Source organism: Gopherus evgoodei, chromosome 1, assembly GCF_007399415.2.
Source record: "Gopherus evgoodei ecotype Sinaloan lineage chromosome 1, rGopEvg1_v1.p, whole genome shotgun sequence".
NCBI lineage: Eukaryota > Metazoa > Chordata > Testudines > Testudinidae > Gopherus > Gopherus evgoodei.
In genome coordinates, this window is record NC_044322.1 from 294,580,918 (window position 1) to 294,604,863 (window position 23,946).

At 43.5% G+C, this 23,946-nt stretch overlaps 1 protein-coding gene across 2 annotated transcripts in view; it reads right to left on the bottom strand.

Moving 5' to 3' along the window:
- The window catches only part of NAV3 (neuron navigator 3), an 854,219-nt gene extending 831,899 nt beyond the window's left edge, over positions 1–22,320 (bottom strand). For both annotated transcript variants that reach the window (XM_030548663.1, XM_030548662.1), the window contains exon 1: positions 22,015–22,320. The gene's annotated coding sequence lies outside the window, so the exon portion shown is untranslated. The remainder of the gene's footprint in view (positions 1–22,014) is intronic.
- Positions 22,321–23,946: the final 1,626 nt, after the last annotated feature.

The following is a 23,946-nucleotide window of genomic DNA, read 5'->3' on the forward strand; positions in this document are numbered from 1 at the left end:
TTGCTGCTTGCTGTGTGCTCCACAATCTCTGTGAGAGTAAGGGGGAGACCTTTATGGAGGGGTGGGAGGCTGAGGCAAATCACCTGGCCGCTGATTACACGCAGCCAGACACCAGGGCGATTAGAAGAGCACACCAGGAAGCGATGCGCATCAGAGAAGCTTTGAAAACCAGTTTCATCATGGGCCAGGGTACGATGTGACTGCTGTGTTTCCCCTTGATGACCCCCCCCACGATTGACTCATTCCCTGTAAGCAATCCACCCTCCTGCTTCGATTACAGCTTGCTTAAGGAAATAAAGTCACTATCATTTAAAAATCATGCATTCTTTATTAATTCATTATAAAAAGATGGAGAGAACTGACAAGGTAGCCTGGGTGTGGTTTGGGAGGAGGATAGGAGGGAAGGAAAAAGCCACTAAAAAAATTTCAAACTAATGACAGCCTTTTGGTTGGGCTGTCCACGGGGGTGGAGTGGGCGAGTGCATGGAGCCTCCCCCCACGCGTTCTTACACGTCTGGGTGAGGAGGATGTGGAACATGTTGAGTGGTGAGGGTGGTTACACAGGGGCTGCAGCAACACTCTGTGATCCTGCTGCTGTTCCTGAAGCTCTACCAGACGCCGGAGCATGTCAGTTTGATCACGCAGCAGCCCCAGAGTTGCATCCCGCCACCGCTGATCTTCCTGCCTACACCTCTGATCTTCCTGCTGCCACCTCTCATCTTGAGCGTCCCTCCTGTCCTCACATTCACTGGCATCTTTCCTGTAATTTGATACCACGTCCTTCCAGTCATTCAGATGAGCTCTTTCATTGCGGGTCACTTCCATGATTTCTGACAACATTTCGTCTCGCGTCTTTTTTTTCCCCACCACCTTATCTGAGATAGCCTTTGGGATGGAGTAGGGAGGCTTGAAAAATTTGCAGCTGCATGAGGGAGGGAAAAAAGGGAGAGAAGTATTTAAAAAGATACTTTTTACAGCTTATACTCTTTCATGGTGAACAACACTATTCACCTTACATAGCACATGTGATTTCACTACAAAGTCGCATTTTGCATCTTAATATTGAGCGCCTGCGGCTCTGGTGTTAGAGATCTCACAGACGCAGGTTCGGGCAGCAAAATTCAGCTTGCATGCGGCCATGGTAAGCCATTGTCTTTTGGCTTCTGCAGCCTTCATATACACAGTGCCCTCCTTTCCCAAATACCAAGCAAATCCCGTTCAGTGCTGCTTCTTTCCTGTTAACATGCAGCAACAGAAACCATTCCCTCCATCCAATTCTCTGGGATGATCGCTTTACTCTTCCCCCCACCGCGTGGCTGGTATCATGGAAGATCACTACTAGCAAAACATGAAAAAGCTCAGCGCCAAACACCTCCCCCAGTCCCCCTGCTTGGCTACCTGCAAGGAAGGATTTCTTTTAAGCAACAGGCAAACAGCCCAGTAGGAATGGCCATCTCTGTCCCCTTAATTACATTCCTGAATTTTAACTAGGTTACCATGAACAATATCACTCTCCTGAGGATAACACGGCGAGATAAAGAATGGATGTTGCTTGAATGCCAGCAAACACCGGGACCATATGCAGCTAGACTTTGTCATGCAATGATACCAGATTACTCACTACATGCAAAGGCATTTGGAGTACCTCCAGGAGAGCTTCATGGAGATGTCCCTGGAGGATTTCCACTCCATCCCCAGACATGTTAACAGACTTTTCCAATAACTGTACTGGCCGCGAATGCATCCCAAGTCCTCAGGGCAAATTAATCATTAAAAAACACTTGCTTTTAAACCATATTTTATATTTACAGGGGTACACTCACCAGAGGTCCCTTCCGTGGCTTCATTGTGTGGGATAGTGGCTTGGGAGGGCTGGGAGGGTAATTCCGTCAGGGTGAGAAAAAGCTCCTGGCTGTTGGGGAGAACGGAATGCTGTGTGCTCTCTGCAAGCTCGTCCTCCTCTTCCTCCTCCTCATCTTCCCCATCCACAGAATCCTCAGGCATGGCTGAGATTACCACCCCCGGAATCCATGGACAGGATTGGGGTACTGGTGGCGGACCTCCCTAGAATTGCATGCAGCTCAGCGTAGAAGCGACATGTTTTCGGCCCTGCCCCAGACCTTCCGTTTGCTTCTTTGATTTTCTGGTAGGCTTGTCTGAGCTCCTTAACTTTCACACGGCACTGTACTGAGTCCCTGGTGTGGCCTCTCTGCATAATGGCCTTGGAAAATTTTTCAAATGTTTTTTCATTTTGTCTTTTGGAACGAAATTCTCTCCCCATATAGCTATCAGATCCAGTACCTCCCGTGCAGTCCATGTTGGAGCTCTTTTTCGATTCTCAGGAGACTGCATTGTTACCTGTGCTGATGAGCTCTGCATGGTCACCTGTGCTGGTAAACTCTCCACGCTGGCCAAACAGGAAATGAAATTCAAAAGTTCGCGGGGCTTTTCCTGTCTACCTGGCCAGTGCATCCAAGTTCAGATGGCTTTCCAGAGAGGTCACAATGGTGCACCATGGGATACCGCCCAGAGGCCAATACTGTCGATTTGCAGCCACATTAACCCTAATCCAACATGGCAATACCGATTTCAGTGCTACTCCTCTCGTTGGGGAGGAGTACAGAAACCGGTTTTAAGAGCCCTTTATATCGATATAAAAGGCCTCGTTGTGTGGACGGGTGCAGGGTTAAATCGGTTTAACGCTGCTAAATTTGGTTTAAACGCGTGGTGTAGACCAGGCCTAAGGGAGCAATGGAATTTGAGGGGAATGGGGGGGCAATCAATGAGAATCAGAGTCAAGGTTTTAACTTTGTGTTTAACTCATCCTAGTGCACCTAAGTCTTGCAGCACAATGTAAAATAAATACATAAATAAATAAACAAACAAACAAACAAACCACTGTTCTTAAACCAATTGATATACCTGGGCTCAACAGGACAGATTGGCAATGAAGCTTTATGTTATGGCTAAATTCTGCTCTTTTGAAAACACATTTACTGACCAGGAGAATTTGAACCTTCCCCCAAAGAACTGCACCTTACTCCAAATTTGGCTTGTTGGTTTTCACAGGTAGGTATGCGTGCATCTGACTGAAGGGATGGCTTCCATAGAGAAGTTCTGATTAATATTATCAGGGGTTAAATCATGTTTGTGTCATAGATGGGTCCACCATATGTGAATCCAGAACACAACTCTTAGTAAGAGTGGTTAGCATTAGGGATGAAATCCAATCAATGTCCTCAGTGGGTTGGAGTCTCCCCCGGCCATGGAACCTGCACCATTTTGCTGCAGGTGGAGGGTTTGGGCTGGTAGGGAATGCACTATGTAGCTTAAAGCCCTGTTCCATGTGTGGTAGCACAGAGGCAGTAAGAGAGGGAAGAGTGTGGGAAGATCCATCATTGAGAGTCTTACTCCAGTAACATCTTTTTATGGCTGTACCTGGTGACTATGGAAATCCTCACAGGGATTGATAAATGCTGGTGAGAATCATAACACACGACATAACTGCTCATTCTGGTGCTCTCAAGGCAGATTTCTGCTGCTCTAAAAGCCAATGCCTCAATATCTGCTAATTAGTCCAGTGTACACTTTCAGGAGATGAGTCAAGGGGCACACACTAGATTTTTGCATGTCAGAGATGAGGAAAATCAATTTCAATCCCCCAAAGAGTGAATTACGGGTATAGGTCACTGAACACTATCAGTTGTTTTATGCCAACATACCCTGAAATGGTAATTTTGCACACACACAAAAAATCTCAGGAAACAGAACTTCTGCAAATTTCAATTTCAGTATCTGCTCATAAGAACAGAGCAGGCAAAGGGATGAACGCATTACATGCATGCCCTCATCCAAACACAAATGGCAGGTGACATTGTTGGCCTACTACTTTTTGAAAGCAAGTTCCAACTCATTCATTAATTTGAGCATCTGAGAAATCAATGACCTTTTAATTTTCCTCATAACACTGAGGAACAGTATGCAGATGCTATTTTACCCTGTTCTTGCTCATAGCCAAATAAAAATCAATTTGTTTGGTTAGTAAATACCACAGAAGCACATAAAACCACACACGTTTTCTTAGCGAATTAATATCAATTAACATGTTCCATTTGGCATATGGGAACTAAATTCGGACCCTGTGCAAGTCCATTCAAAAGCACTAGACTTGTACATACTTACATCAGACCTAAATTTGACCTAGAGAGAGTATTTTGTGTCTGATACATATTTAGGATCCAGGACACAAGTGTAATAAAGTACTAACTGTTCTTGCATTAGTCCATATTGTATGCCCAACCTATGTGAAGAGTTCCTGTTGGTACCAATAGTACCTACAATCTAGATACAGGGTGACTGCTGTGTTTCTTGCAAGAGCAATGGAAAATATCAACAACAGGGATAAGACTAGTAGATGAAGAGAATAGTCTTCCCTTTGGCTGGCCATTGACTATGGAACTCCTTCCACAAGACTTATGAACAATCACAAGCCTTTAGCATCTCACCATGCTTGGAGCCTGCTAACACCAAAACCGCTGCATGAAACAATTAAGTGAGCTTACTGAGAGAGTGTTATAACCTTATTCCCAGATTCTGGACCTTAGCGTCCAAAATTTGGGGGTTAGCATGAAAACCTCCAAGCTTAGTCACCAGCTTGGACCTGGTACCTGCTGCCACCACCCAAAAAATTAGAGTGTTTTGGGGCACTCTGGTCCCTTATAACCTTATTCCCAGATTCTGGACCTTAGCGTCCAAAATTTGGGGGTTAGCATGAAAACCTCCAAGCTTAGTCACCAGCTTGGACCTGGTACCTGCTGCCACCACCCAAAAAATTAGAGTGTTTTGGGGCACTCTGGTCCCACTGAAAAACCTTTCCTGGGGACCCAAGACCCAAATCTCTTGAGTCTCACCACAAAGGGAAATAATCCTTTTTCCCTTCCCCCCTCCAGATGCTCCTGGAGAGATACCCAGACACAAGCTCTGTGAAACTACGCAGAGTGACTCCCCCTCTCCGTTCCCAATCCTGGAACAAAAGCACTTTCCTCTTCACCCAGAGGAAATGCCAAATCAGGCTAGCAATCCAACACACAGCTCTCCCCTTGATTTCTTTCTCCCACCAATTCCCTGGTGAGTACAGACTTAATTTCCCTGAAGTAAAGAAAAACTCCAACAGGTCTTAAAAGAAAACTTTATATAAAAAAGAAAGAAAAAATACAAATGTTCTCTCTGTATTAAGATGATACAACACAGGGTCAATTGCTTAAAAGAATATTGAATAAACAGCCTTATTCAAAAAGAATACAAATCAAAGCATTCCAGCACTTATATTCATGCAAATACCAAAGAAAAGAAACCATAGAACTTACTATCTGATCTCTTTGTCCTTACACTTAGAAACAGAAGACTAGAAAATAGAACTACTTCTCCAAAGCTCAGAGGAAACAGGCAGACAGACAAAAGACCTCTTACACAAACTTCCCTCCACCCAAAGTTGAAAAAATCCGGTTTCCTGATTGGTTCTCTGGTCAGGTGTTTCAGGTGAAAGAGACATTAACCCTTAGCTATCTGTTTATGACACGCCCCCCAAATTGCAGACAGTGGGGAAGCTCACTGGCGGCAATTTCCTTCTAGAACTTGAAAATAAACAGATTAATACAACACATGCACCTTTACATATACTACTAAGTATATAACTAACAGACTTTTACATGTTAAGAACACTTTTTAACTACTGGATTCTGGGAAACTCTTACGGGAGAGTGCATCAGCAACTTTGTTAGAAGCTCCTGTGATGTGTTGAATTTCAAAATCAAAATTTTGGAGAGCTAAACTCCAACGAAGAAGTTTCTTGTTGTTCCCCTTGGCAGTATGAAGCCACTTTAGTGCAGCATGGTCAGTTTGTAGTTGGAACCGCCGTCCCCAAACATATGGGCGTAGCTTTTCCAGGGCGTACACAATGGCATAGCATTCCTTTTCACTGACTGACCAGTGACTTTCCCTCTCGGACAGTTTCTTGCTGAGAAACACGACAGGATGGAAGTTGTGATCTGTTGCTTCCTGCATGAGCACTGCTCCTATACCACGCTCAGATGCATCTGTGGTTACTAGGAATGGTTTGTCAAAATCCGGGGCCCTGAGTACAGGGTCAGACATGAGCGTTGCCTTAAGCTGGGTAAAGGCCTCTTGACACTCATTAGTCCACTTAACGGCATTTGGCTGGGTCTTTTTGGTTAGGTCGGTTAATGGGGCAGCGATTTGGCTGTAGTGTGGTACAAATCGCCTGTAGTATCCGGCCAAGCCTAAGAAGGATTGGACCTGTTTCTTTGACCTTGGGACAGGCCACTTTTGGATAGCATCCACCTTGGCCTGTAGGGGGTTTATGGTTCCTCGACCCACCTGGTGCCCCAGGTAAGTCACTCTGTTTTGGCCTATTTGACACTTTTTGGCCTTAACAGTTAGTCCTGCCTGCCTGATGCGCTCAAAGACCTTTTCCAGGTGGAGTAGGTGTTCGGGCCAGGAGTCTGAAAAAATGGCCACATCATCGAGGTAGGCAACTGCGAATTCTCCCAGTCCAGCTAGTAGACCATCTACCAGCCTCTGGAAGGTGGCGGGTGCATTTCGAAGGCCGAAAGGAAGGACATTGAATTCATACACCCCCGCATGGGTGACGAATGCTGACCTCTCCTTGGCAGGTTCATCTAGCGGTACTTGCCAGTACCCCTTGGTTAAGTCTATTGTAGAGATGAACTGGGCATGTCCCAACTTCTCCAATAGCTCATCGGTACGTGGCATTGGATAGTTGTCCGGACGAGTTACAGCATTTAGCTTACGGTAGTCTACGCAAAAGCGTATTTCCCCATCTGGTTTGGGTACCAGAACCACTGGAGATGCCCAGGCACTGGTAGATGGGCGGATTATACCCATCTGTAGCATGTTCTGGATCTCCCGTTCTATAGCAGCTTGGGCATGAGGAGACACCCGGTAGGGTGGGGTTCTGATTGGGTGAGCATTACCTGTATCAATGGAGTGGTATGCCCGTTCAGTCCGTCCTGGGGTGGCTGAGAACAATGGGGCGAAGCTAGTGCACAGCTCCTTGATTTGTTGCCGCTGCAGACGTTCCAGGGTGGTTGAGAGGTTTACCTCTTCCACGCCACCGTCTTTTTTTCCGTCGTAGTAGACACCGTCAGGCCACTCAGCATCATCTCCCTGGACTGTAAACTGACAAACCTGTAAGTCTCTGGAATAGAAAGGCTTGAGAGAATTAACATGGTACACTTTAGGCTTTAGTGAGGAATTGGGAAATGCTATGAGGTAGTTTACAGCTCCCAGGCGCTCTTGGACCGTGAATGGCCCTTCCCATGATGCTTCCATCTTATGGGCCTGTTGCGCCTTCAAGACCATAACCTGGTCTCCTACCTTGAAGGAACGTTCTCTGGCATGTCTGTCATACCAGGCCTTTTGCTCTTCTTGAGCATCCTTTAGGTTCTCTCTAGCAAGGGCTAAAGAGTGTCGGAGGGTGCTTTGTAGGTTGCTTACAAAGTCCAGAATGTTAGTTCCTGGAGAAGGCGTAAACCCCTCCCATTGCTGCTTCACCAACTGTAATGGCCCCTTAACCTCGTGACCATACACAAGTTCAAATGGTGAAAACCCTAAACTGGGATGTGGTACAGCCCTGTAGGCAAACAGCAACTGCTGCAACACTAGGTCCCAATTATTGGAGAATTCGTTGATGAATTTTCTTATCATGGCCCCCAAAGTTCCATTGAACCTTTCCACCAGGCCATTGGTTTGATGGTGGTACGGGGTGGCAACCAAGTGATTCACCCCATGAGTTTCCCACAGTTTTTCCATGGTCCCTGCCAGGAAATTAGACCCTGAATCTGTAAGGATGTCGGAGGGCCAACCTACCCTGGCAAAGATGTCTGTTAGGGCCAGGCACACAGTGTTAGCCCTGGTGTTGCCTAGAGCTACTGCTTCTGGCCATCGGGTAGCAAAGTCCACTAAAGTCAGTACATACTGCTTTCCTCTGGGCGTCTTTTTTGGGAAAGGGCCCAGAATATCCACAGCTACTCGCTGAAATGGGACCTCAATTATGGGGAGTGGCTGGAGAGGGGCCTTGACCTGGTCTTGAGGCTTACCTACTCTTTGGCATACCTCACAAGACCGGACATACTTGGCAACATCCTTGCCCATCCCCTCCCAGTGGAAGGACTTCCCCAACCGGTCCTTGGTTTTGTTCACCCCAGCATGGCCACTGGGATGATCATGGGCTAAGCTTAAGAGCTTCTCCCGGTACTTAGTTGGAACCACCAACTGTTTTTGCGGCTGCCATTCTTCCCGGTGTCCACCAGAAAGAATTTCCTTGTATAAAAGTCCTTGGTCTATAACAAACCGGGATCGATTTGAAGAGCTGAGAGGCGGTGGGGTGCTCCTTGCCGCCGCCCACGCTTTCTGAAGGCTGTCATCTGCTTCCTGCTCAGCCTGGAACTGTTCCCTTGAGGCTGGGGTCACCAGTTTTTCCTCAGACTGTGGACTTGGGCTTGGTCCCTCTGGAAGCGATGTAGGTGATGGGGTTGTTTCCGTTGCTGGTGAACCGCTCTCCGCTGGTGCACCTGAGGGTATTTCAGGCTCTGGCTGAGCCTTTTGGGTATGGCTGTCTTTTGCTTCTGCCAGTTCTGGCTTGCTGGCGCCCTCTGGCGTTGAGTTTGAAGATGTGGTTGCACTTGCTGGTGCTGGTTGCTGTTCCAGTTCCGGGCCTGGGACTGGAGATGCTGTGGCTGTTTCAGTGGTAGGCATGGAATCCGGGTCCACTGCCTCTGTCTGGGTCTCTGGTAACACAGACGGGGCTTCTGTGGACGGCTCAGGAACAGGAATGGGTCTGGAAGCTTGCCTGGTTTGGCTACGGGTAACCATTCCCACTCTCTAGGCCCGCCTCACCTGGTTGGCCAAGTCTTCCCCCAGTAGCATGGGGATAGGATAATTGTCATAGACTGCAAAAGTCCACATTCCTGACCAGCCTTTGTACTGGACAGGCAGTTGAGCTGTAGGCAAGTCTACAGCTTGTGACATGAAGGGGTAAATTGTAACTTTGGCCTTTGGGTTGATGAATTTGGGGTCAACGAAGGATTGGTGGATAGCTGACACTTGTGCCCCCGTGTCTCTCCACGCAGTAACCTTCTTTCCGCCCACTCTCAAATTTTCCCTTCGCTCCAAGGGTATTTGAGAGGCATCCGGGCCTGGGGATCTTTGGTGTGATGGTGGTGTAATGAATTGCACTCGCATGGTGTTCTTGGGACAGTTGGCCTTGATATGTCCCGGTTCATTACACTTAAAGCATCTTCCATCTGATGGGTCACTGGGCCGAGGTGAGTTACTGGAGACTGGTGAGGTTGAAGAGTAGGGTATCTGTGGCTTTACTTGGGTGGTATGTAGGGTCCTTGGCTGTCCTCGGTTGTAGGGTTTATGGTCTGTGTGCCCCCTGGGGTAATCGTTCCCCTTGACAGTAGCTTTTTTGCTTTCTGCCAGTTCCATCCATTTGGCTCCAATCTCCCCCGCCTCAGCGATAGTTTTGGGATTTCTATCTTGTATGTACCGTGTGATGTCTTCAGGAACACCATCCAAGAACTGCTCCATTTGTATGAGGAGGTTCACTTCTTCCAAGGTTTGAATGTTGTTTCCTGTTAACCAGGCCTCATAGTTTTTTGCAATGTAGTAGGCGTGTTTGGGAAATGACACCTCTGGTTTCCATTTTTGGGTTCTGAAGCGCCGACGGGCATGATCTGGGGTTATCCCCATCCTGTATCTGGCCTTGGTTTGAAAAAGTTTATAGTCATTCATTTGCGGCTTGGGCATTTCAGCTGCCACCTCTGCTAAAGGTCCACTGAGGTGTGGCCTTAATTCTACCATGTACTGGTCTTCGGGGATGCTGTACCCAAGACAGGCTCTTTCAAAATTTTCCAAGAAGGCCTCGGTGTCATCACCTGCCTTGTAGGTGGGAAATTTCCTGTGCTGTGGAGCAATAATTGGCGCCGGGTTGTTAGGGTTGGCTGGCACATACAGCCCAGCTTTTGCCATCTCCAGTTCATGTTTTCTCTGTTTTTCCTTCTCTTCATTCTCTTTTTGTTGTTTTTCCATTTCTTTTTGTTGTTTTTCCATTTCTCGGCGGTGGGCCACCTCTTCTTCTTCTAGTTTTCTTTTGTGTGCTGCCTCTTGGGCTGCCTGTTCTCTTTGGAAGGCTGCCAGTTTGAGGCTTTCTTCCTTTTCTTTCATCTCCATCTGTCGCCTGTGTTCAGCGTCTTTGATTTGTTCTTCGGCGTCAATCCTTGCCTTAGAAGTCATGGTTCCTGTTTTCTTGTGTTGGGGTGCCCTCCGGTGTTTATCTTCTGAACTGCAGGCTCTCTGTTGCCTCCTGAAGTCTGCCTAGCAACAGTGTTTTTTTCCTTTTCTCTCTCTAGCTAATGTTCAATTAAGGGAAACCAGAAAAACCACTTTATCTGCATGCATATAAGTGCTGGTATTTGCCTCCTAATGGGAGGGCTATTGCATGACAAAAGACCCTTAACAGTCTTCTCGCTTAATATGCAAACCACAAACTGCTAGAGAGCAGAAAAAAAAATTCTCTCTGGTTCCCTTTTAAAACCAAACTGTTTCTCTCTGCTAAAAAGCCCTTAGCAGAGAAAAGAAAAATATAATATTCCTACTGGCTTCTGGGTTCTGTCTATATCCCACCGCTGCTACACCATGTTATAACCTTATTCCCAGATTCTGGACCTTAGCGTCCAAAATTTGGGGGTTAGCATGAAAACCTCCAAGCTTAGTCACCAGCTTGGACCTGGAACCTGCTGCCACCACCCAAAAAATTAGAGTGTTTTGGGGCACTCTGGTCCCACTGAAAAACCTTCCCTGGGGACCCAAGACCCAAATCTTTTGAGTCTCACCACAAAGGGAAATAATCCTTTTTCCCTTCCCACCTCCAGATGCTCCTGGAGAGATACCCAGACACAAGCTCTGTGAAACTACGCAGAGTGACTCCCCCTCTCCGTTCCCAATCCTGGAACAAAAGCACTTTCCTCTTCACCCAGAGGAAATGCCAAATCAGGCTAGCAATCCAACACACAGCTCTCCCCTTGATTTCTTTCTCCCACCAATTCCCTGGTGAGTACAGACTTAATTTCCCTGAAGTAAAGAAAAACTCCAACAGGTCTTAAAAGAAAACTTTATATAAAAAAGAAAGAAAAAATACAAATGTTCTCTCTGTATTAAGATGATACAACACAGGGTCAATTGCTTAAAAAAATATTGAATAAACAGCCTTATTCAAAAAGAATACAAATCAAAGCATTCCAGCACTTATATTCATGCAAATACCAAAGAAAAGAAACCATAGAACTTACTATCTGATCTCTTTGTCCTTACACTTAGAAACAGAAGACTAGAAAATAGAACTACTTCTCCAAAGCTCAGAGGAAACAGGCAGACAGACAAAAGACCTCTTACACAAACTTCCCTCCACCCAAAGTTGAAAAAATCCGGTTTCCTGATTGGTTCTCTGGTCAGGTGTTTCAGGTGAAAGAGACATTAACCCTTAGCTATCTGTTTATGACAGAGAGACAATATCATGACTTGTAGACTGGAGGAGCATGTGAAGAGATTGAAAGTGGGCTGCTTTTACCATCTCATCTCTATTCACCAATAAAACATTGGTCCTTTGAGAGTTCTGAGACACCAATCCTCTTCAAAAAAAATGTAAGGAAGCAAATGAAACTTCCCATTCTTAACATTACTGCACTCTTTACAGGAAGAGAGCTTTTCTTGAGCGCTGTCAAATTATCGTAGAAGAAAAATCTCCATCAACTTCAGTGGAAAAAGTTTTAGAAGAGCAGTCTTATAGTGGAGTTGCTAACCAGAGCTTGGAGTTGTATTATAAACAATACAGTTTAAATTGTATTCATCAATTTAAACATGAGGGACCAAATTCAGACCTGGTGCGAGTCTGCACAGCTCCAATCATGTCAATGGAATTGCATTCACTTGCACCAGGTTCTTAATTACTAACATATCTAAACTTATATTGAAGTAAAAAATTTCTGAATTAAGAGCTATGTATGATCTTGATAAAATACACAGAGAAAAACTCAGGCCAAGTTGCTTTAAGACTAGTCGGAAGAGAGTCAGATTTCCTCTCTCCCTTCCACTTACTTGAAGGATTTACCTTGAAATTAGGTTGCCAACTAACCCTTTGGTGCTCTTAAGATAGAGGGAATAATATGTATGTATGTATGTATATATAAGGCACACCATACCAGAAGGCATCCAGTTTATCAGGAATAATATAAAGCAAGGACTATACAAATTTTGCTATCTAGTTCTGTCAATACACTTAATTCCTAACCCCAACTCATGCTATTTCACTTGTGTGCCCTTATTTGAGGAGGATAACATCAAACTGTGAGATGACTTTCTGATGGACAAATATCCAGCACAGCAATGAAGCAAAATCACTTTCACTTCTGAGAGTGAGAGTATAGGGGCACTTCCTGCATTCTGGCTTTTTCCTTTCTCTTGCATGGGTACTCTGGGAATGAACTTTAAGAGTGAATGCTGGGGAGACAGAACAGGAAGAATGCCCTTAAAGAAAGAAAGCCTCCACATTCAGGGTCAGAGGACTGGTATAAACTCCAGGACAGAAGAGTTTTCTATTATTACATTTTTTGATTTCTGGTTATAAAATTAGCCTTTGAAGAAATCCTTTGCTGACTACTTTGAGTCTTCTTTCTGCATAGTCAGTCCACTAGTGACCTAACCCAAAATTTGAGTCCGTAACTTGGGAAGCAAAGTCCAGTAATCCATTATGCCATCTAGTTCCATATGAACAGTTCTGTTATATGGTGCAAATTTATAGGGAATGTAATAACCCAGAATGGTAGGAGTAAGGGTAATGAAAATCTAAATGCATGGAAGTTCTACAAATCCCACAGATTTTGAGAGTCTTCAATTTGGGTATTTCCAATTTTTTCTACAAAATGTTTTCATTAAAAATAAAACAGTCTGAAGATTCATAGTGAGAGGTTTAGCAGAATAACTAGAATAGAATAGAATTTTCTGCTTGTAAAATTAACCCTTCAAATGTAAACCTGTGCAGGGCTATCTTCTTCCGTCTGCATACAGAAAAATGGTAACAGTAGCTCTAAGAGACTAATTTGGGCTGCTTCACTTATCTCAGTGTGGTGTTGACTCTGAAAACTAATAATAATATAAAACGCAAAGCTGTTAACTATTTTGATTTAGTTGGGGATTGGTCCTACTCTGAGCAGGGGGTTGGACCAGATGACCTCTTGAGGTCCCTTCCAACCCTGATATTCTATGATTCACTATTCTGCATTCAAGCAAACATGTAGCCAACATGCCTTATCCAATGTCGTTGGCTATCCATTTGAAAGAACATTCCACAGAGATAAAATTGTAAAGATGTAAATAACTGAATTGTATATTTTCCATGGATTTCCAGTGTACCCGGATTTGACTTACCAATTATTTACTAAGCTTTCACAGGATGACTTAAGGGGTGCCTTTTTTCCACACTTAATTTGTAAACTGTTCACAACATATACGTAATTAAAGACATCCAAAAGCATATATGCACTAAGGTCTCTTATGTAATAAACCTGAGACTGAAAATATGAACCAAGTGTATGGCATCTTAAGCTTCTATCAAAGTATTCAGAATAAATAGTAAGGAGATGGTAGTGCTTAATTGATTCATCGATGGATGAGATCACAGAAAAAAAAATCCTAAAGCCAATGTACAGTAAACAAGAAAGTAATTTATGTCTTGTCTCTAACATAATCCACCTTTCAATGTCAAATTAAAGATGCTTAATCAAAACTGACTCAATGTTCTGTCTCCTGCTGAAAAAGAGCAGTTGCAGTGAAATATTAAAATGACCAGGTGATCATGACATCATTTAAACCATGCCCAGTGAAAATGTGGATTCAAATGTCATCATTCGCAGACATCTAAACTAACAATGCATTTGTGTTAAGCTCAGATCATCACCTGCATCTTTTAAGCAGTAGTGTCATGTTTAAAACTATTACTTGGTATCTTCTACCAAGGAAACACCCAATACTGGAAACCTCCCACACTGTCCCCAATGATGGCCCAGATTCAGGTCTACAGCCATGGAGCACAGCTCAGTAGAAAGGTACAAAATGACTTTGAACATTGCATGTTTCTGTGTGGCTTTATTCAGTGAGCAGTCTACAACCTGACTTAAGCAAGCACTTGGAAAAATTTACTATAGGCTGAATACCGATGCTCTTAATTCAGTATTCATTCCCATTTACTCAGTCCTTATTCAAGCCAACTCCCATTCACAGACTAAAGATTTTAGGATTTGGCCCTATATAGATTCTTAATATACCTTCCATAATTTCTGTAACAGAAAGCTATTTGGAGGAGAGCATGTCCAAAACATATGAACCAAGGTCCTCCAATTAATTTGTTTCCAAGCCACCCAGGGGAATGCTTTTGAATAAAATGATTCTATTTTAGCTGGAGTCTAGCATTCTCTATTTAACTGTTTGTAGCATAACTCATGATGCTTGATGCATACTGACATGCTTTTAAATAACTGAAGTAATTCTCCTGTAAATATTTCAACTTAAGATCTATTGGCTCTTATTTTAAAACTATTCTCACTGTTGGGATGACTAATCAGCTTTGTGTGAGCAAAGGCTTCTGCATGAGGACAGTTGACTGGAATTATTTTGCTAAAGGAATGATAATACATTTGTCTGCAATGTCTTTAAAAAGAGATCAGAGTGTCTGGATTTTGTTGTGTTGATCTGAAAAAAAAAAATCATCAGATGACCCCCGTCATTTTTTCACTCTCTCTCTTTATGTTATCTGAGTATATATCTAATACTATAAGTAACTGCCCTTCCAAATAATTAGTAGGAGATGGGAGAGAGAACTACATCTCAGGTCACCGGGTGAATATTCTAGTCCTACAATTATATGGTCATGCTAAAGTTTTGCCATCAAATCTTTTCCTCTTTAGTAAATAGACTTTAACTGTAATGATCTACTGCACACTGCCTGCATCTCAGTATTCATTACCAAGTTATCAGGCTGTTCCTGCAGTCAGTTTTCCAGATGGGCTGTCATATAATATAAAACTGAAGAACACTCACCCCTGCATCCATAAACTCAGTTGGCAAATGCAAGGTGTTTGTGTGAATTTAAGTCATTCTACTTGCCCACAAAAACCTAGATGTTGCAATTATGATTTGGGAGGAGGGGAATTCAATCTCTGTAAAATATTTGAAGTCACTGTAAAATATACTTGAAATGAGTGAAGCAGATACTATTAATGCAACCGCTCTTCCCATTTGCTCAGGATTTCAGATTTTCAGGTACAGGCTGAACCTCTCTAGTCCGGCACCCTTGGGACCTGACTGGGGCCGAACCAGAGAATTTGCCGAACCCCATGAGGTCAATATTGTAGCAAGCGGGTCTCTTTTTATTTTTATCTCACCAAGGCGAATAAATAGACCAACGCTTGCAACACAGCCTAGCCAAGGCTTATTGGCTCTCTTCATAACAAAGTGTTAGTGTTGTTACACAATTTCACTGTATTGGCACAAGGAAATAAATAGATAAAAGCATAAAAAAATAAAATCATGCCAGACCACAGATATTGCCAGACCAGAGAGTGCCAGACTAGAGAGGTTCAACCTGTACGACCAAGGCTCATGATTTACTGCTAATAATTCTTCACACACCTTTGACAGCTGTTCACCAAAATGGTTTTCAGAAAAGATAGAGCGAGAATTTCTAAAGCACGTAGCTAATAATTCCATTGCTAATGCCAAGAGCATCAAAATAGCACAGGCATCCCTTTTCAAAATAATACATATTTTAATCATGTTATCCCTCAAATCAGAGTTCTTCATAGAATTGGAAATCACCCCACTCAACTGGCTTTCTAGTATTAAATCTTTTTTCTTCCATGTGCATATTTTTCAGAAATCTTGTCTAAGTTTTCTTTTTTGTGTTTTATATGGGAAGATTTCAATAAAATCTGGTAAGGTGATAGCTTACAAGAAATCTCTGCAGCTATCACTCAAGTAGTTCTTCGGAAGATCTGTACTGGCTCGCATGTATTTTTACACTTACATTAAGAGAACTTTTGACTGGTTCCACACGCAGAAGCATATCTCCTGCCTAGAACAATTCAGAGAGAAAATGTCATGCCAGTGAGCCATACTCTTCACTTCCACCCAGTGTCAGACCATTTTCTTTATCTAAAAGACTTCATTTGGTTAGGTCCAGCCTACATCATGGACAACCTGTATTTCAAATACCAACAGAAGACAAAATTCTGCTGTGATGACTACAAGAATCAACCAGTGATGTTTACATTGTGAGATAATTGAGAACAGCTGATTTTATTTCATTTTGATTACTTAATACAAATTGTTTTTAAGAGGTCTGGAGCCATCAAGATGAGTATTTGCCAATCTATATATTTTTGTTAACCCATTATCCCCCGTCTTTCCTCCTTTAGTTTATTACACTCAGTTGCTGTGTGTCAAATTAGATTGCCTCAAAAAACTTTCCCTCTGATTTGAAATATGGACCCTATGTATACCTCTGTTTGTACAGTACTCTGTACATGGGGCCTGGACCCTCACTGAGTTCTCTAGACTGTACTTTAATACAAAATAAATGATAATGTTTGTACACAGCAAGGCCTATTCCTGTAAGGCATGAGCGCTGTCAGGTTGCACAAATGTCAAGAGGAGCTGAAGCTCAGTATGACACAGGATTGGGGTCAATATCTAGATTGCTTTGTTCCAGAGGATGCTATGATTGATGGAGACCATGGGGAAGCTTTCAGGTGCTAGAGGAGGTGAGTTTTCAGTAGAATGCCTCCAGCTCTAGAACTTTCTCCTGCCATAACTCAGACTAAGACAAGTCTCATATATTTTGAGTGTGATGCAAGATTAATTTATCTGGACACAACTTACTCTAATAATGGAAGACTCAGAATGACCAGCATACCCTCCTTCCTCCAAAAGATTTACTGAAATATAACCTACAGGAGGAAAGAAGAACATAGTAACACCAAAAACTGGCTCCTTAAATCTGCTGTTTTCTATAAGCTGAAACCCTACCCACTGGACGTGACAGAGGAAGAGAAAGATCTGAGTGTACTGGTCAATCTCAGGATGCAACCACAAAAAAGGGTAATGCACTTCTAGAAAGCATCGGGTGAGGTATTTCCAGCAAAGACAAGGAAGTGTTATTTAGTAGCATTATACAAGACAAAGTGAGCTCTCATCTGGAATAGCATGTGCGATTCTGGTTTCCCATGTTTAAGAAAGACTAATTCAAACTAGAACAAGTGCACAGAAAGACTACTAGGATGATCAGAGGAATGGAAAACCTAATTTACAAGAGGAGACTCAAAGAGCTTGGCTTGTTTAGCCTAATCAGACAAAGACTGAAGGGAGATATAATTGCTCTCGATAAATACATCAGAGGAATAAATATCTGGGAGGGAGAGGAGTTATTAAGTTAATGGCCAATGTTGACACAAGAACAAATGGATATAAACTGTCCATAAACAAATTTAGGCTTGAAATTAGATGAAGGTTTCTAACCATCAGAGGAGTGGAGTTCTGGAACATTTTCCCAATGGGAGCAGTGGGGGAAAAAACATAACTGGCTTCAAGACTGAGCTTGATAAATTTATGGAAGGGGTGGTATGATGAGATGGGCCACATGCCATTGTAGGCAATCAGCAATTGCTAGTAACAAATATCCCCAACAGCTGGAGATGGGGTACTAGATGGGGAGCACTCTGAGTTACTACAGAGAATTCTTTCCCTGGTGTCTGGCTGGTGGATCTAACTGATTGCCTTATTTGGGGTCTGGAAGGACTCTTCCCCCAGGGCACATTAGCAGAGACCCTGGGAGTTTTTTGCCTTCCTCTGCAGCATGGGGCATGGTCACTTTGTGATTTAAACTGGTGGATTCTCTGTAACTTGAAGTCTTTAACTGACAATTTGAGGCATTCACTCACTTAGAGGTTATAGGTCTATTACAAGAGTGAGTGGGTGAGGTTCTGTGGCCTGCAACGTACAGCAGGTCAGACTACATAATCTTGATGGTCCCTTCTGACCTTAAAGTCTATAGTACCTAGAAACTATTGTGCTCAGCATAATAGAGATAAATGCAGTAGTTAATAGATTCTAGGGCCAGAAGGGACCATTGTGATAGTCTAGTCTGACCTCCTGCATGACACAGGCCATAGAACTTCCCCCAAATAATTCCCTTTGAATCCAATCCAAGCATCCAGTCTTTATTTAAAAACCACCAGTGATGGAGAATTCACCATAACCCAATGATTAGTTACCCTCACCATTAAAAATGTACATCTTATTGCCTGTCTGAATTTGTCTAGCTCCCACTTCCAACCAATGAATCTTAACATACCTTTGTCTGCTAGACTGAACAGCCCATTATTAAACATTTGTTCCCCATGTATCTACTTATAGACTGTGATCAAGTCACCCCTTAACCTTCTCTTTGTTCAGATAAATAGACTGAGCTTTTTGAGTCTGTCACTATAAGGCACGTTTTCTAATCCTTTAATCATTCTTGTGGCTCTTCTCTCAAACCTCTCCAATTTATCAACATCCTTCTTGAACTGCAGACACCAGAACTGGACACAGTGCTCCAGTAGTGGTAAAATCACCTCTACTCTTACTCAAGATTCCCCTGATTATGCTTCCAAGGATCACATTTGCTTTTTTTTTTTGGCAGCTCATGTTCAGCCAATTATCCACTTTGATTCCCAAATCTTCTTTTAGAGTCACTCCTTTCTAGGACAGACTTCCCCATCTTGTAAGTATGGCCTGCATTCTTTGTTTCTAGATGTGTACATCTGCATTTAGCCATATTAAAATGCATATTGTTTGCTTTTACCCACCTTACCAAGCAAACCAGATCAATCTATATCTGTGACCTATCTTCTTCATTATTTTTCACTCCCTGAATCTTTGCATCATCTGCAAACTATCAGTGGTCCCTCAAAGTCCCACCTCCACCATAATGCCTACAACTAATTATAAATGACTTGACTTTAGCATAAAGTAATATAGTTACAGACGTGTGTCATGTGTGTCACTGAACCTTTGCATTGTCTGAATAGGCTAGTTATTAGACAGCTACCATAATTATTTATTGTTCTACCTTTTTACCCTACTCTCCACTTGAGAATGCAAGGTGTTTTAAGAATGCAAGATCTTCAGGCTTGGGACTATGCCTTCTTTTATGTCTGGCAAGTGCTTTAGCACATTGTGGGCACTGAAAAATACAAGCAAATAAAGCACCAACATTTATATTATTAGTTGGTAGAATTTATATTGCACCAGAACATTGCAGCCCTAAGCCATCTCCAGTAGAATGCTGCATTTCAAGAGGTTATCTTGTTCCCTGTAGCAAGCATGGACCCCTGAGTTAACTATAGCTTATCAATGACATTGAAAAAGGCTCAGTCATTTTGAAAACCCAATTATTGCTTGAAGTTTCCTTTATATTGAAATACAAGATCCATCTTCCCCAAATGGCAACTTTGTAAGTATGCAAGATAAATGTAAAATTGATAACATAGAAGTTGTTGACCTTGTATTTCAAACTATTTCCACCGTATGCACTTTGGACTTTCGTAATACTATCAACTTATTAACCTATTATTATTAATCATTCATTGTATGATAGAGCCTATAAACCTCAACCAGATCAGCCAACATATTGTGCTAGGCACTATATAAACAGATAGTAAGTGACAGTCTGTGCCCCGAAGAGCTTACAAATCTAAAAGACAAGACATTATATAGAAGTGAAATAAACAAGTTTAGGGAGAAAACAAACAAAGGGCAAAATATCAGCAATCATTTTAGTAAGAATTAACATAAAATAGCTGGGTGCACAATTTGCAGCCTGTCAGCACCAGTAATCTAAGCGCTACAATGGAAGAAATTATTAACTGAATTCATTTTGCGTGGTCAAGTTCTGGCCTCATCAATTCTATTTCACATAGTCTTTTATATCACATATCACTGCAGTATCTGAGTACCTTCCAGTCTTGTACATGTTCTACACCTGTTTGCCCCAACATGGAGACAGTGGGGTTGTGCAGGTGTAATCTAGGTCAATATTTGAAGACAATGAGGGAGTACAGGTACAAGTGGAGAAAGAACTTCTGCAGAACATTTCTTGCTGATGAGGATGCATGAAACAGAAAGAACACAGCATGATTCTTAGATCCCAGACTGAATTCTCAGGGCTGGCAGCTTGAACTAATATCTCGATACATGTAAATTGAGCAAATTTCATTTAAAAGTAAATGAGATGAGAAATGTGGAACCACACAAAGCCATGTTACAGTCACTTGTCAGAGTAGTGGTCAGGCCCTTTTGAGTGGCCAAGGAGCCTAGTGTTATATAAATAGATTCTAGGTTATCCTGGCCAAGAAATCCCCCTAATTCATAGAGATTAAGGCCAGAAGGGACCACAAGATTATCTAGTGTGACCCTCTCTATCTCACAGGCCACCCACAGCACTGAGTACCCTCACACTAAACCCAACAACTGAACTTAGATGGAAGTATTACAGCCTAATGTTTCTTTACATAGCACCTATAGATGCTGAGCACTGCCAGTTCCCAAGGCAGTTGTGGGTGCTCAGTACCTCTCTGGATCATTTCCCCAGAGAGCACCAGATGAGACCTCCTCTTGGACCTGCTGCACACACAGTGTGAGCTAATATGGAGGGCACTAGGACACAGAAGAGTCCAAAGAGTCAGGAACTGTAACCTAGGCAATTAACAACAGGCTGCTTTTCTCTACTTTCTCCCTCTCCCCTCAGACACACACACCAACTGGCAGGCACTGGTGCTTCTCCCCCCTCCCCCCCCCACGCGCACACACACACACACACACACAAACTGCCCGTCTCTACAGCCCCTTCCTCCCACCCACCTCCCCCTCCTTTTGCCCACACTCCCCTATTCTGCCAGCCTCTACAGCTAAACATTAATATGGCCAAAGAGACAAATCAAAATATTAACTTCTTTTCAATGATTGCTTCGGGAAATGAAGGTACCAGCTCCTAGATCAATGTCTAATGCCACATACAATACAGATTTACAATACACGTCTCCTCTCTCCAGCCAACACAAAGTACTAACATATAGATCTATAGTGATAACAGTTAGGTGTTGGCCAGACTGAAAATGTCTGGTTGTGTGGCTGCGTTCTTACATGTTGCAGATTTTAAGGTAAAGTCCATGAGTGGGTTTTAATCCCCCACTCAAACAACAAAAGAAGGAAGGAAGGAGATGAGAGAATGGGGGAAACAAGGAAGCGATTGAGGGGCAACACCAGAAAGGGGAGAAACAAAGGGAAGGGAATAAAAAACCAGTCTAGAAAGAAACAAACAAAGAAGGTAAGCAAGCGTCCTCCTTTCGTGTGATGGAAACCCCAGGCAACACATCCCACTCATTGCTCCAACGCCCCCAAAGCCTGCCTGGGTTCTGGCCATGTAGGTGATGCTGCTGTTGCTGCATTAAAACCACCATCCACGCACAAGCCGCTGGAGCAAACACTCAGCATTTCCAAAGTAGACAGTCTCCAACCTACTCCTCTACCCCAGAGCCAAATGCTTGGCCCTCTGCATTAGTGCCTGTCCAGACTCTTCTCTGGAAATCCATCACTTGACCCTCTTAGGACAATATTTCGGGCGGGGGGAAGGGGCAGAATTGTTAGACAATAAAAAGAGGAAGACTTTGTGTTGGCGGGGGAAGAGATATTTCAGCCACCTGGAATTGCATCATTATTTAATATAAGCAGAATTATATCTGGGTAGCTTATATTTTTTAAAAGAACTTTTGAAGCATCTAAGTGATTTAAATATCTATGCACTGGATATTGTAGCCTTACCTGTCAGATGTCATTCTGGGGGGCTAGTGAAAATCCTCAGTTTGCTAAATTGCACCACTTGATCAGGTTACTATGGAAATCATCTTGAGGAGGGGGGGGGAAGCCACCCTCATCCTCTCCACCACCAAGGAGGAAACTGATCCAGTGAGCAGATGAGCCCCGAGCAGGAGCTGTATGCCTCTTCCTCTGTGTATGTCTCGCTGTCTCTCTCTCTCTCTCTCTCCTTCCCTCTTCCCTTCCTCTCTCCCTCCCCCAGAGGACTCAGCAGGGTGATCAGATCTTCGCCTGGCTGCCAGAGCCTGGAAGCAAAAGGACAGTCTCACACCAGCAGCCCCAGCCCAGCGCTTTGCTGCGAGTGGTGCTGTTTCCCAGCCGCACAGCTGGAATTTAAAGCGATAGTGCCTGAGAAAAAATCTCAGCTTTTCTAAAATCGTTTCCAGCTGATTGGGGGGTGGGGGTTAACTAGAAGTTTCCTGTAGCGACCTTGCAATGAACATACTGAAATACAGATGTGATGTCCAGTGATACACACAAGGCATAAGTATTATTTTTGTTCTCTATGAGAGGCCCTATGCATTATGAATGATTTGTATTCCAGAAGTACTCAATGGCCCCAACAAAGATCAGGGCTCATTTGCACTAAGCACTGGACATACGCACAGTCCTAGACAGTTGCAATCTAAACACAAAAGATGGACAAAAAGGGAGGGGAAAGGTATGAACAATATTCCAGAAAACAGTCCCTGCACCTGCAATTGTTGGGGTTAAGAAAAGAAGTACACCTGAAAGTTAACCAGCGTCTCTGGTTTTAATTACCCCTATATCAAAATGACATGAGCAAGGCCAAGCCTGAGCAGATGAGCTATACCTGCAAGACCTACATAGGGGTTTAGAGGATGGAATCCTGGCCCCGATCTGAAGCCAGACAACAAAGCAAACTGTAGCAACAAATGCAACCCGCAGATGCACACAAAGTTTGTGGCCAGTGAATAGACATAGTTAGTTAAGCAACTCATTAGGCTACCACCTCACCCCCTCTGACCTACAAATGTCCTCCACCCCCTTGGACACTGCCACATTGGCCTGTTTCAGACTACCCACGTATGATCCCACTCAAATCAATTTAGCTTCCCCACTTTCCTGGGGCAGCTCCATGGTTGTTCAAGTCTAGCCCATAGGAGGGGCAGCTTTCACCCATAGCAAGTAGTACCACGCAGCCCTTGTAAATATATTACAGAAGAAAGCCAAATATTGCTGTATTTCATAACACATGAACTATTAAATGAAATTAATAGGCAGCAGGTTTAAAACAAACAAAAGGAAATATTTTTTCCAAACACCACACAGGCAACCTGTGGAACTCCTTGCCAGAGGATGTTGTGAAGGCCAAAACTATAACAGAGTTAAAAAAAACTAGATAAATTAATGGAGGATAGGTCCATCAATGGCTAATAGCCAGGATAGGCAGGGATGGTGTCCCTGGCCTCTGTTTGCCAGAAGCTGGAAATGGGCAACAGGATGGATCACTTGATGATTACCTGTTCTGTTCATTCCCTCTGGGGCACTTGGCATTGGCCACTGTCGGAAGACAGGACACTGGGCTAGGTGGACCTTTGGTCTGATCCAGTATGTTTGGGGATGGGCTGATGAATTATTTCAGCTTTTAGGAATGTTTGGCCTCCCAGTATTCAGATGGCCCAAATCTGTTCTGTTGCTGGTGACAGCATCATACCTGCTCCCATCCTTGTTGGGGAAAGGGCAAGAAGAGCCTCAGGTGCCCACGCTCTCCTTCTCCCAGCCCTGACAGGGAGACCAACCACAGAGTGGGAGAAAGGAAGCCTGGGTGGGCAGGAAGGGGAAAGACAAAGACTTCCAGGCAGAGAGCCAACCCTTGGGGAGAAAGAGCCACTAAGTCAACATGCCAGGGCTCCC